The sequence below is a fragment of the Accipiter gentilis genome, chromosome 30, assembly GCF_929443795.1.
Source record: "Accipiter gentilis chromosome 30, bAccGen1.1, whole genome shotgun sequence".
NCBI classification, from domain to species: Eukaryota; Metazoa; Chordata; class Aves; order Accipitriformes; family Accipitridae; genus Astur; species Astur gentilis.
Window position 1 is genome coordinate 20,934,450 of NC_064909.1, and position 13,077 is coordinate 20,947,526.

Below are 13,077 nucleotides of genomic sequence, written 5' to 3' on the forward strand. Positions count from 1 at the left end.
ACGACTTGCCCACATTGGCGCACATTCCACTAAAAAAAGATCTCAATAAATGACAAATGAAACAGCCGCCCTATTTGGTCCCCAGCCCATCTTATTTGCTCTCTAATATTATCTGCCCTCACAAAATCCTGTTATAGTCTTTTCCCTGGTTTTGCCAGCAAGATGATGATTCTTTCAAAGTCACGGGGCTGGATCCTCAGCTGCTGTGGACCTGACCCAGCTTTGTCAGCTAATGGGACTATGTTGACTTACATCAGTGGGGAATCTGGTTGCTCCCCTGCTTCACGTGGAATGGACTCACAAAGATTATCAGTTAGCTTTAAGACTATCATGATTTTATTGTAAAGAAATCACTCTAAAAGCATTTTTCCCTATTCAGTTTTTAAGAATCCAATCCTCTGCTGTAGCTTAAGGACAAACAATTGCATGATTACCACCAGCAGAGCCAAGGCCAACTTGAGAAATTTTTATTTATTTCCTGATAACATAATCCACATTCCACAGAATTTGCCATGTGAAATATACTCCTGTGTAATACCAAAGTGTTAATGGCACAGAGTAAAACCACAAGCTGGTTTGAAATCCAGAGATTTTGAAGGAAAAGATATGAAATCACGTAATGCAGCTCCATAATCGTTTGACAATAAGTGATCCTTTTATCCGATTATTATTTCAGTTGCGTGTCTTTAATAAAATGCAGCAGTTACCCATTCCCCAAAGCATTTGGACCACAGTTATGACCAAAGAGTGGTGGCCCACACCAGGAAAGCTGGGTCCTGATCCTTCATTACCCCACGCACAGCCTGAGCTCCTCAAATCTTTGGACCGTCGATGGGCTGAGACATAGGATCACATCAATAATTACTTTAAACCTCCAGTAGCTCCAACGAAATCATTGCACCAATGGTTACCGACTGGCAGGCAGGAGATGGCGAGGACCGATATAGGATATAAAGACAGCATTGAAAAAGACCGTGACTAATAAAGTCAAAGAAAATAAGAAGGAAGTCTTTACATTTACCAAGAGTAAACACATCTCCTGCTCGTTAGCTAGCTTTGCTACAATAGACTGCTTGTTAAGCTGCCATTCACGGTTCAGAATAATTTTATTTTAGTCAATAAACTTTTGCAGTTTTACATAAGGAAAGAAGCAGTGGTCACCTCTTTTCGTGATAGCTGCAGGAAACTACCAGCTCCTTAACTTTCCAAGGGGAAATTCTCCAACACTAATAGAGGACTTAATTTGTAAAGAATTTGGGAGAGCTAACACAGCACCAGGGAAGTCCTGCTTTTTATGGTTTCAGAAAAGACAAATGATCCTTTTCCATCAGATTGGAAGCTGGCTTAAAGAATGTAAGCATGTTGGTAAAATAATACTACAGCTTCTCAAAGGAATTTGATTTCATTTTGATTTAAAAAGAAATAAGTGTTACATAATATTGGCTGTGCCCATATTGAGCAGTTTCGATCTATTTAACTGCTAAATCCTCAAATCAACACCAGCCTTTTCTCAGCCTAGTAGAGTTTGGTTAACCACTGGTCTGCAAAGAAACATTAAATGTTACTGGGTTTTCATCTCGTTTGCAGAGGATTCAAACACAAGCACTGAATAGCACGGGGTCAGGTCAGATACAGAGACAAATTTAACCACCCCCAGAAATATATTATTGTTTTCAAAAAAGCTACAGTCAAACGTAAGGCTACATATCCTTGGAAAAAGACTGCAGAGAGTCCTTTGGGATGGTGCCGAAAATAGCTGAAGAAAAGGTTGAATAAAACACCATGGTTGGTACATATTCTCCCTCTGAAATGAGATGAATTTGGATAAGAAAGGAAGGGACGTATTCTTCACCATGGATTCCCTAATGTCATTTACAGCAGCCAAAAAATGAGCTGTTCTTAGCTGTGACAGCTATGAACTTGGCTGTTCATACATGGTGTCATATGTACATGGGGTACAGTAAAATTATTCACTCCTAGAAAGCACATTATCAGAAACTAGGGCATAAAGATATGAGGCAGAAAGAGATTTTTCTTTTTTTGTTTTGTTTTGCTGCTGTTTTGTGGCCCTTGGGGACTGAGCGACAGAAATGTAGAGGGGGATTTGCCATAACTCACCTAAGAAAATCCATGTTGAATTTCTGGAGGAGAAAGTCAGGAAAGATGCAACTTCTTTTGCCTTCACAAAGTCTGTAATTGGAAAGGAAGAGTCCTGGCATCTTGCCTTCCAAATAGTCTAGTGAAAAAAAAAATATAAATAGTCCTACAAAATTGCAAAAGCAGCATGGGAATCATACTGCCTTGGTCATCCCTTCCCGGCCCCACTCAGCTGTTTGGGAAAATACTGAGTAACCTGGGATGCTTCGCTGCTGACTACAGACCAGTTACACGGATCCGTGACACGGGTCTGGTTTTCACATGTGCCCCACTCTACCCAGTTCCCACTGAAAGCTATGAACACCGCAGGCTCACAGCACCCCAGAAAATCAGGCACCGTGTATCTGTACAGCAATGCCTATGGGCTTTTTATGTCTTTTCCTTGTAATAAACAGGCAGCGATGAATGCAGCGAAGGAAGATGCGCCAGACCAGAGTCGTGTGTCAGAGAACAAGCCACCAGAGCCAGGCTGGACAGGAATGAAGTGGCTGACCTAGTGCAGATGCACAGACCTTCACTAAAGTCAGCCACTATGACAAATAATTCAAAGGTAAATTCTTGTTAGAACAGTATTTTTCAAAGTCTTTGCGGCTGTCAAAGATATTTGCAGAGCAGTACGTTTTCTTTCTCTACCCTGATCAACTGCTTGAAGTTAAAGACAGTCCTAGAGAGCATCTGCAACAGCAGCCTCTGAGATTTCCCAGAAGATACGCAGATGTCCATGTAGCACAATCATACCTCCTGACCACAACTTGCTTTTCTATAACTGTTTGTAGCCCTGGCAGTAGCCTCTGGCCTGCCAAGGGTCTGGATATCGGGCTGAAATCCAGTGGCCCAGAAGGTGAGGATATGGCAGGAGCTGAATACTTGTATCAGGGCATGCAAGGTAAGCGGCTGAGCTAAAACCCAGCTCAGGAGGGCCCTTCTCCTTCCTCGTGATGGTGGAGAAACATCAGCAGGTTCAAAGCTGGATAACTGAACCTGTAGACACCTGCAAAGCTTATCAAAGGTGGTAGAAGCACAAGCTCTTTCTTTGGCATGTACAGATTAATTGAAATGTCTGACCAAAATGCCCAAGTACAACAGACAGAGGCACACCTCATCTATAATTTGCTTCTGCTGATTAGATAGCAGTGACCTGTGCTTTGGGGTTTTGAACTGGAGAACTAAATGCCGTGTGAAGACTGAGCAGGACCGTCCATTCTGTTAGAGTCCTTTCCTTCCAACATGACTCTGCACCAGCTCCGGCAAATTCAGACCAGAATAAAAGTGATGACGTTAAATCAGGCTGAATAGATGGTGGTTCTGGTACTTCTTTGGCTGTTGAAATCCGAACATGGGATTTCTCCAGAAATGAAGGAGCAGTTCAGTTACAGGATTGGGGTCACATCTCGAAGCACAGAGCATGTGCACCGGCGATGGCAGTACAAGCTGACAGCTGTCATATATTTTCTCTCACCAGAAAAAAAAAAAGTTATTAAATGAGCAAAAAACTTTGCACAACACACGCCACCATTACAGCAGCATCAGCCCAGAAGCTTAGAAAGACACAGAGGCAACATCCCTGGGAACCACTCTTTTTCTCCAAGGGATCCCACCCATTGCCCGTCCTCTCCGAGGAAGAGGCGAGAACTGCGTGTGCGTGGGGAGAAAGGCGCTTGTCCACATCATCTTATTTATTCATGGGCCGTCCTTAATAGTAATGATAAGAATAATAAATCCTGTGGGAGCAATGTAACTAATTCATGTGCGGATGTGCAAATGGGCAATTTGCAAACTAATTGCCCCCGCACAATACGCTGTGCAGACAGGTTGTCCCAACACTGGCTCTGCGTACTTTTTGTACGCGGCGGCTGCCTGGTAAGAGGCGGTTGAAATGCTTTCTGGGCAGACAATGGGCTTGCTCAAGTGTGCAACTATTTCGGAGGGAAGCTATCCCGCCCACCCCGGGTGGCGAAGGTTTGTTCTGCCTGCGTCCAGCTGCCGTGTCGTGCCAGGAAAATACAGGGGCCATGTGCAGGACAAAACAGTTTTGCCTTATTGCCTCTGCCGGCTTGGAAGGACGCAGAGAATATCAGCAGCATATGGGCCTCAGGGGATTTCAGCCATTTAACAAACATTATATGCTCCATAACAAAACAACAATATTTCGGTACTTAGATCAACCAAATAACTAAATTAAATTCCCTAGACGGTGAGGGCTGGTATGCTAATTGGCTTGCCTTGTGGATTTTCTATGCGGCTCCCCAAGAAACAGATTGGCCCATTTTTCAGGCAACTGATTGTTAATTGGAGTAATGAATAGCAGGCTGGAGGGGCTGATCACTTCGCTTGGTAAATTCAAACCCCCGTTATTCATGAGGACAAGCTAGAGGTGAAGTGGTTTTCATGAGAGGTGGGCAGACGGGCTGGTGCTGGGTTAAATCAAACTTTTTTTTCTTTCCTTTTACGCTGGGAACACAAGGGAAGGTTTAGCACCTGATTCCCCCATCCCTCTGAGATGCTGTGCTCTTCAGACAGCTTGAATCACCCTCAAGGGCTTCCCCCATTGCCTGCAGAAGGCCAACCGGTACCTTTATCGAGCAGATCTCTGCAGATCTCTTGGCTCTGGCTCTGTGGTCCCTAACACGAACAACCTCCGCTGCCTCTGGTTTTGCTACGCTTTGCTTCCCTGGTAGCTCTGATGGGCTGGACAGAAGGGCTTGAGGGGCAGGAGCAGCATCCTCAGCCACTGCTCCTTCCCCTTCCCACTCACTCACCAGCAGCGGTTCTCCTTCCCCACTATCCCAGCTTCCCAAGTTGGTCAGAGGAACACAACTGGGGTGTGGGGAAGGTGAAGTTTGGGGTCTTGTCTGCTCTTTGATCTGGAAGACCCAGCCCTCAAGCCCACAGCAGGAAGGATAAAGGCTGTTACCTTGTTTCCCTCCCCGCTCTCTCCGATACCTGGCTTCAGTTTCAAAGAGAGCATGAAAATGCTGAGCCCTCTCTGTTCCCGCAAACTTTGCCGTAAGCCAAGCTCTCAGCATCGCCCCGGGGCTGAGCAGCTCTCTTCAGACCTGGCTCCGTGGGAGCACACAGGACACCTGCGTGCTCTTCCGAGCAAGCTTCCCTGCAACTGCTTTCTGCACCAAGAGCCCAGGTAATGACTGCCTGAAAACCACGGCCAAACTATTCACCAAGGACTATACTCAGAAAGTTTTAGGAATGGGTCCATTTAGGGTATTTCAAGTACTGATAAGCTTTTCAGCTTGTTAGCCGAAACAAAAAAATAGCGTTTCTAAATTCACAGAGTTACCCAACCAAAATATTTTAACTTGGTAATACATCACCTTTCCAGACAACCACAGTTATGCATTCTACCATAATGTAGCAATTGTTTCAGTTGCTTATTCTCCAACAAATGCAGTTTCGGTTTCATGTTGAGCACGAAGGTGGCTCAAACCAGCACTCGGGTGCCTAACATCAAAAGCCACTTCCGAAAATCTCACAGCATAATTTTCTGCATCACGATATCAAAGTAACTGAGCTCATCAGAGAAACTAAAATTACATTTTGCAGGAAGAGACTTATTTTCATAAATTATGTTAGAAGACAGGTAGGTGACCCCATTTACTACAAAAAAAACATGGCACAAGAGAAGACACTCTCTATTCAAAAGCAATTAATGGGTTTTGGTATCTGCATTTCTGGGTGCAAAGGTGGGTGCTCCAAAATGTCCCGTTCTCAAAGTGCAGGGAGGCTGGGTTTTGGAAAAACGTCATCTTAAAGTGCCTCAGGTTGAAAAGCAGAGATTTCCTATGGTTGCTTCTCCGAGCTGCTCATAACTATTCATCCAGGCACTTCTGCATTCACCCTGGCATACAGTGCTTTATAACCAACAGTGAATTTATCACTGGGGCACTAGAAAACACATTCATTTTATAGGAACTAAACAACTGAAAATTAGTTTGCTTCTTCAAGGAAGCTTAGAAATACTGGAGAACAGTCCTGCAGCTCCTGAAGCATAAATGACTGAAGGCTAACAACAGGCTGCCACTAATATTTATTTGTCAGTACTTGGTGCAAGACACGAAAAAACTACCTGAGAATACGTCTTTTCTTTCAAAGGTGCACGATGATTATTTCACACACAAAAATTTATGCACCCTCTAACAAATGAGAGGTTCACAGTGTTTCAGAGTGTTTCTGGATCATTCTCCCTTATGAGACTCTATGCATTCATCACCAATGTACAGGGTCAGGCAAAACCACATGGAGGACTGGGAGCAGTGAACTTTCTCAAGGGGCACTGGGACAGCAGAGCACCTCCAAAAACAGCTCTCAGGGCATGAGAAGTGACATTCAGCAAAGAAGAAAACAATACTACACTCGGATCTGATGCAGGTGGTTAAGTTGGGCATGGTCCTCTGGATACAATGGCACATGCTTGAAGGTACCCTAAATTAAAGTCAAGGTTTGTTTCTGATGTGTTCCTCTGCAGCTTCTGAGATAAATACAAGAACTGCACCTGTGCACAGCTATTTACTTCTCCCTCTGTAAAGCTCACATGAAAGTTTCATAGAGTGAAACCCACAGAGCTGTCTCATACCTCCATGGCTTCAGCTCCTCTTGTTGCTCAAGGAATGCAGCGTAAGAGTAGGCTGTGCTGCCTCAGACAGCACTGTCACATTGAAATGGGCCTCTGGAGGTAGTTTTTGCCCTTTAATCTGACCCAGTCACATTTTTTGTACAATGAAGAAACATACGCTAGTAACTCTTCAGGTCAGATTTAATTTTAAGATTGGATACCTTGGGTTATATACATAGAGGGGAGTCGGCAGCCAGCTTTATTTCCATATTTCCATTTCTACACATGTGGAGCAGTAGAATATTATCAGTATTAAGGAAAGACAGACACTTTTGGTTTTCCGTTCTTTGTAATTTTAAATTGCTCCTAACATGCTTTATATAATAGTAATTGAAAATATCGCTAAGACACACACAGAAAAGCCGTCATGAAACTGAACAGTGTGAAAACAAGTAATCACGCGAAGATCCAAATCTTCATACAAAACCCACGGCTACTGTCTGTAGTCAGCAGTCTAACTGGCAGCTGATTACTAAGGGCATTTTTCAGGAGTCGATACTATCTAGGTCTTCATTAATGACCTGGAAGATGGGATGCAATGTACTTTCAGCAAGTTTGCATTCTGCACCAAGCTGGAGGGCAGGGCTGCTCTTCAGAGAGACCTGAACAGGCTGCAGAAGTGGGCTGACAGGGGCCTTACGAGGTCCAGCAAAAGCACACACCAAGTCCTGCCCCAGGACAGACAGAAATCCCCATGCAAGGGAACAGACTGAGGGCTAGCTCCATGGAAAAGCCCCCGAGGGCCAAGCTGACCAGGATCAGCAGCACGCTCCTGCAGCAAAGAAGGCTAACCATGCCCTGAGCTGTATTAGCAAAAGAGGAGCCAGCAGGAGAGGGAAGAGACCCTACTCCTCCATTCAGCACTTGTTTGTCCAACCTGGAGCAGGAGAGGCAAAGGGGAGAGCTTACTGCCATCTGCAGCTACCTAAAGAAGAGAAGACGGAGCCGGGCTCTTCCCAGAGATCTTCAGCAACAGCACAAAAAGTGATGGGCACAGGCTGGAACATGGCAAGTTCCTGCTAGGTATCAGGAAACAAATCTCATCTTATGGGTGGTTTAGTCCCGGGACAGGGCCCAGAGAGTCTCCATCCTTGAGATGCTAAAAACTTGACTGGGCAAGGCTTTGAGCAACCTGATCAAACTTCAAATTTGGCCCTAGTTTGAGCAGGGGAACCTCAAGAGGTCAGTTTGAAGCTAAATTATTCTAAGCTTCAAATATCATGCACAACATGTTTTTTAAAACCAGAGCATTTTTACCAAAAGCTGCTTTTTTGAACCTTAATGTCATACATCATACATACCTTAATGTCATACATCATAATAGCTCTCAAAAGCTCTACAGGAGAGGTTGGGATCAATTTTCTGCAGAGGAAGGACAATTATAAGGTAAGAAAGGACTTTCTTCTTACTCAGAATATTCGCAATTGACTCCAAGATTATGATAAGATCATAAAAATCTTTATTAACAAAAGCCAGCTCAAGGCACGGACTACCTAGTCATCTAGACAAACCTGTGCCACTTGACAATCAGTTTAGCTAATGAATAATACACATATTTGAACAAACGCTTTGCCCACATGCTCACTGGTAGAACATACATTTTTGACTGCCTGGAAACCCATGCCTAACATGAGACATGGGGAACAATTCCTGAAATCGTGATCAGTTAAACGTGGTAGCAATTTGTTTTCACTTCACTCATCCTCCCCGCCCATTTTTTTTTTTCAAAACAAGCTTCTTGAAGGAATTACAGATAATAATCAACACAGTGCTATGTGACAGCCCACAGATGGATGCATTTCTAATGAATTTGGAGAAGTTAAAAGCTCACTGATAGCAGACATGAAAAAAATATGGGGAATTCTCCTTAATTAGATTACACTCTGCGCACCCTGTCTGTATGAATGAGGACACAGCAGTGGAAACCGCCTGACAGCGTTGTTAATACAACTGCTAGGGTTTGTAGTAGCAGACATCTGTTTTAAAGCCATGATCAACATCTGCCCCTAGAGGCCAATCAGCTGGGCTTTGGAACTCAGTCTAAAACATTAAAAGCAAAATTCATACTTGCTGAGAGCAGATGCAATTCCATCAAACTCACCACATTTCAATGTCACCTTAGATTTCAAACAGTTCCTACACTCTGTAAGTGAGGCACAAGTGCAAGGAAGAATAAGCCCATTTATTATAAAATGTTCAAATATCAGCAGGGTGTAGTAATGCTGTTTCCCAGCCTAGAAATGCGTCTCAACAGAGTGACCGAAGTGCAAAACACACTCGGCCCCTACTCACTGCCCTACAAGTCAAGAGCTTGAAAAATTTGCTGTGTTTTCTCCCTCACGCTTAATTTTCTTGCATATAGACACGCACGAGGATATATCCCCTTGCCTAGAAGAGCAATAAAAACAATTTCACTTCTTTTTCTCTGAAAGCAGAATCAATTCAGGTTTTATTGCAATAATACAAGGCACGGGTCAAATATGGAGGGGGCAGAGGGGGAAAATCTGGAAATGATCCTCCCATACGTCACTGCAGATGACAGGCACACACCTCAGTATAAATAAATAACTGCTAAGCCATCCCCATTCATGTTTCTAATTAGTGCAACCTATTTAACAAATAGACACATAATATAGGTCAATTATGTAGGTCATGATAAATTTGTGAGGAACTTCAGCCTGTAGGGCACCAAAAAGACCACGTTGAGGCAGCATTTTCAAAATTACAGCTCATTTAGGAACATGGCTTGCGAACAGCAGTGAGGAACAGCAGAGACCTGCTCGGTTTTTGTTTTGTGGTGCTACAGTCACAACCACTAACAAAAGCATCAGTGACATCCCCTGGGAAACACCCTCTGTGATACGATCACAGAACGTGGTGGAGCCCATCCAGCACTTATTATAGACAAATCCAATGCAAAGCCACTAAAATCATCTATCACACCCTACTACATTGCAGAGCAAGAGCAAAATATACTTACTTGCCCTGACTCTGAAGTGCTTCAGTGTTTGAACTTACTGCCACACAATGCTTTTAGCTCGAAAAAAAATCCCAGAAGACAAAAAGACATACTACTTCAGACCACAGAAATCGTTGGAGCATCATTAGAAAAGCAAAGACAGAACTAGAAAAGCAAAGCAGTCAGTGGAGGGCCTACATGTGAATGCGGCAAAGGCATGTTTTGATCCCGATTTCCTCAGAATAGGAGGCTTATGTGATTGTTTTGCCCACCTGCTGCCCCTCCAAAACTACTGAACCAGTAACTAGTTTCAGCCAAACTCTATCGCTGGCCACGTGTCAGCTGATTGAACTCCTGCGTGCCTCTCTGAGGATGCAAGGAGATGGAGCATTTTGTGTAATTTGGCCTATGTTACTACCTGGCTTGCACAAAACAACATACCAATCGTGTGCCGTTCATGGGTACACTATGCCAAAAATACTGACCTTGTATTTATAGCTATAATATAATCTTGTTACTGTTTGCAATAGTCATGACCGAACTGATGAAATAACCTTTTAATTACACAGTTTCTCATATTTGTACAATTTGTCTTTGATCGCTATTTATTAATTCTCATTAAGACATCCAGCACAATTGTTCTTACAACACTGGAGTAACAGAGATCGTTTCCCAAATAACGCGTTCTCAATAACCTGCATTCTAGCTCAGATAGGATATATATAATATACCAAGCTATGAATCTAAATGTGCACGTGCAAGAAACATATATAATACGTAGACATCATACTTGAAAAATTTGTTATACACCTCAGACTATATGGCTTCAGTTAATCCTAAGAATGACCAGACACAAAACCTTTTAAACCACGTACACTCCCTCCCAGGGCCCTAGACGAGGCAAGCGGGTTTCCAAGAACAGACTGAGAACTGTTGCCCACGCACATAAATGATGCTTTTCACAGGAGGACCCCCCCCCCCCCCCCGCCCCAGCATTACATTCCCATTCTTTGGCATCTCTAACCCTAACTGCAGCACTGTTTATGAACATATATGCAAGATATATGAGGAATAAATAGTGTACTGTTTTGCCCCGTCCCTGGGGAAATGGTGTTCCTGATAAAATACTGCTCTCTGCTGGCCTGGCCTGCTTTTCCACGAGGGCCTTACTTCCCACAGTCTTCTCTCTTCCCTAGGGAAAAAGGGAAGACCACTTTGTTTTGCTGGCTCTTTAATTGCATTTTTTAGCAATCAGTGACAGATGCATCTTTCATTTAGGACTGAAAAACATTATATTGCTAAGGCAAACAATACTGATATCGCCTAAACCTTTGTCTTTAAGAAAAAATGCCAGTAGTCCTTGAATCTGAATAACTCTCCAGAAGTACTCCTGTTTTCTTGCAACTTGAAAGAAGAAATAGGCTGTTCATGTAGCAGGCTGCCCATTGTAACGAGCTCAGACAAAAGTGTATTTTTAAACATAAGGGATTGAAGTCGTTTTGGGTTTCAGGGAACTTGCTCCTAGGTAGCAATTTTTACAGCAGCCCAAAATCCCAGTGACGACCACCAGATTTGAGATGGGGCTCCCCAGTCTTTTACTTTAAAGGACAACTCCAGGCCTGGGTAGCTCCCTGGCCTGAAACTTGTAACATCTTTACTTCCTATCCCTATTTTTTGGTTGTTTTACCAAAAGGGGATCACTCAGCACCAAAGCTAACTGAAACCCAGCTTATTTACATTGTATTTACCTTCACACTGCCACCAGGTATCGCTGCGCTACAGCTGGTATAGCAATAACCATAAAAACTGGCAAATTTTAATCTGTCTGCATATTCTATTTCGGGTCAGAATAAGGTGATGCCATGCTGCAGACGTATCAAGACAAGCCACCCATGCCCAGCTGCAAATGTCATTGTTCCCTCAGTCTCAGGGAAAAAAGGTATTTACCCAGCAGTCAGACTGCATCTTTGCTGAGGTTGTTCTGTCTATCTTCTTCCCGATGGGTTTACAGCTCCCGAGATGCCCTGTGACTGACAGGAGTGCTACAGGAGCAATTTGGGGATTAACACCAACAGGAATTACCAGAGTGCTCTCAGCTATTTTTTTCAAGCTGTCTGCAGACACAGACTGGTTTCTGTGGAGAAACCACACCAGGTGTCAGGGTCTTGCTTACCAACTAGGAGAGCTAGAAACTAAATATAGATTCTGTTGCAACCAGATCATGGGGGAATTGCTAATCTTAAAAGATTTCAAGTCTTTGTGCCTTAATCTTCCTTTGTAGGATTCTCCCAGTAATAGCATGGTTCCTTTTAAATATAATTAAACAACATTAAAACAAGTTAGAAAAATAGTTGGAAAGATCAGTTCCGTTTACCTGGGTAAAACAAAGAGGGAGTTTGATTTGAACAGTAACCATCATTTGAAATTCCTCAATGCCTACTACCCACAGGGCCAGGCAAAAAAAAAGAAAAAAGCCTAATTTACTTTCCAAACACTGCTGCGAGGGAGTCACTAGAATAAATAACACTCCGTGAGACTCCACGCTCACTCCTACAGTGGGGTCTCTCAGCACAGACACCCGCACCCACACGGAGCTGCGGGATCGACGGCAGGGCTCGCTGGGAGGATGCGAACCTCTCGCCCGCATCCGACAGCATCACGGCTTACGCTCCTGCCCCGCGTCCGATTTCCAAACATCAACCTCCATCTCTTCACGCCTCGTGTCTGCTGCTGCGCGCTCACGCCTCCTCTCTCCCGAACCGCCTCTCTTCATTCTTCCAGACTGGGTGAGGCAGCAAGCTGCCGCAGAATTGATTTTAGCTGTGGAAAGACAAAACGATCTAGGTGGAAGCAGAGCCGTTAAGGAAGTTACTCAAGCAGAAGAACTGCTGGAAGAACACAAGGTATGGAGAAAATAAAACACGAGCAGCTACTCGAGGGTGTCCTTTGCTCACATCTACGAACTCTCTTCGCCTCAGAGCTGGACCAAACTTGCCGGTAAAGAGTTCTAGCACGGGCTGGCTCTCAGGAGGGGAGCAGAGGGTGCCCAGCAGTCCCGCTGGCCTTACCCCAGGGCTACAGGGCCCGGCCCTCGGCTTGCGCAGGCCCTGCTCCTCTCCACAGCCACCTTCTGCCGGACAGCCTCTGCCCCGCACCTCCTCCTTTCCCCCTCGGGGCCAGTTTCTCTCACACCTCTCTGTTTTTTGTGGTGTTTCGCCCTTTTTCCAGCACATTTTCCCGGCGGGGTCACCGCTGAGGGCTTCCGCCGGGCCTCGCCGGAGGAACGTTGCGGGACACGGAGGCGGCGCTAAGCCGCTCGCACCGCGCCTGCGCA

At 44.5% G+C, this 13,077-nt stretch overlaps 1 long non-coding RNA gene across 1 annotated transcript; it reads right to left on the minus strand.

The window, feature by feature from the left end:
* Positions 1 to 499: 499 nt before the first annotated feature.
* LOC126052635 (uncharacterized) lies at positions 500 to 13,003 on the minus strand. The gene is made up of 3 exons (XR_007510110.1): positions 8,086 to 13,003; positions 2,119 to 2,236; positions 500 to 914 (listed from the first exon to the last, which is right to left on the minus strand). It is a non-coding gene; the product is annotated as an uncharacterized LOC126052635 (long non-coding RNA).
* Positions 13,004 to 13,077: the final 74 nt, after the last annotated feature.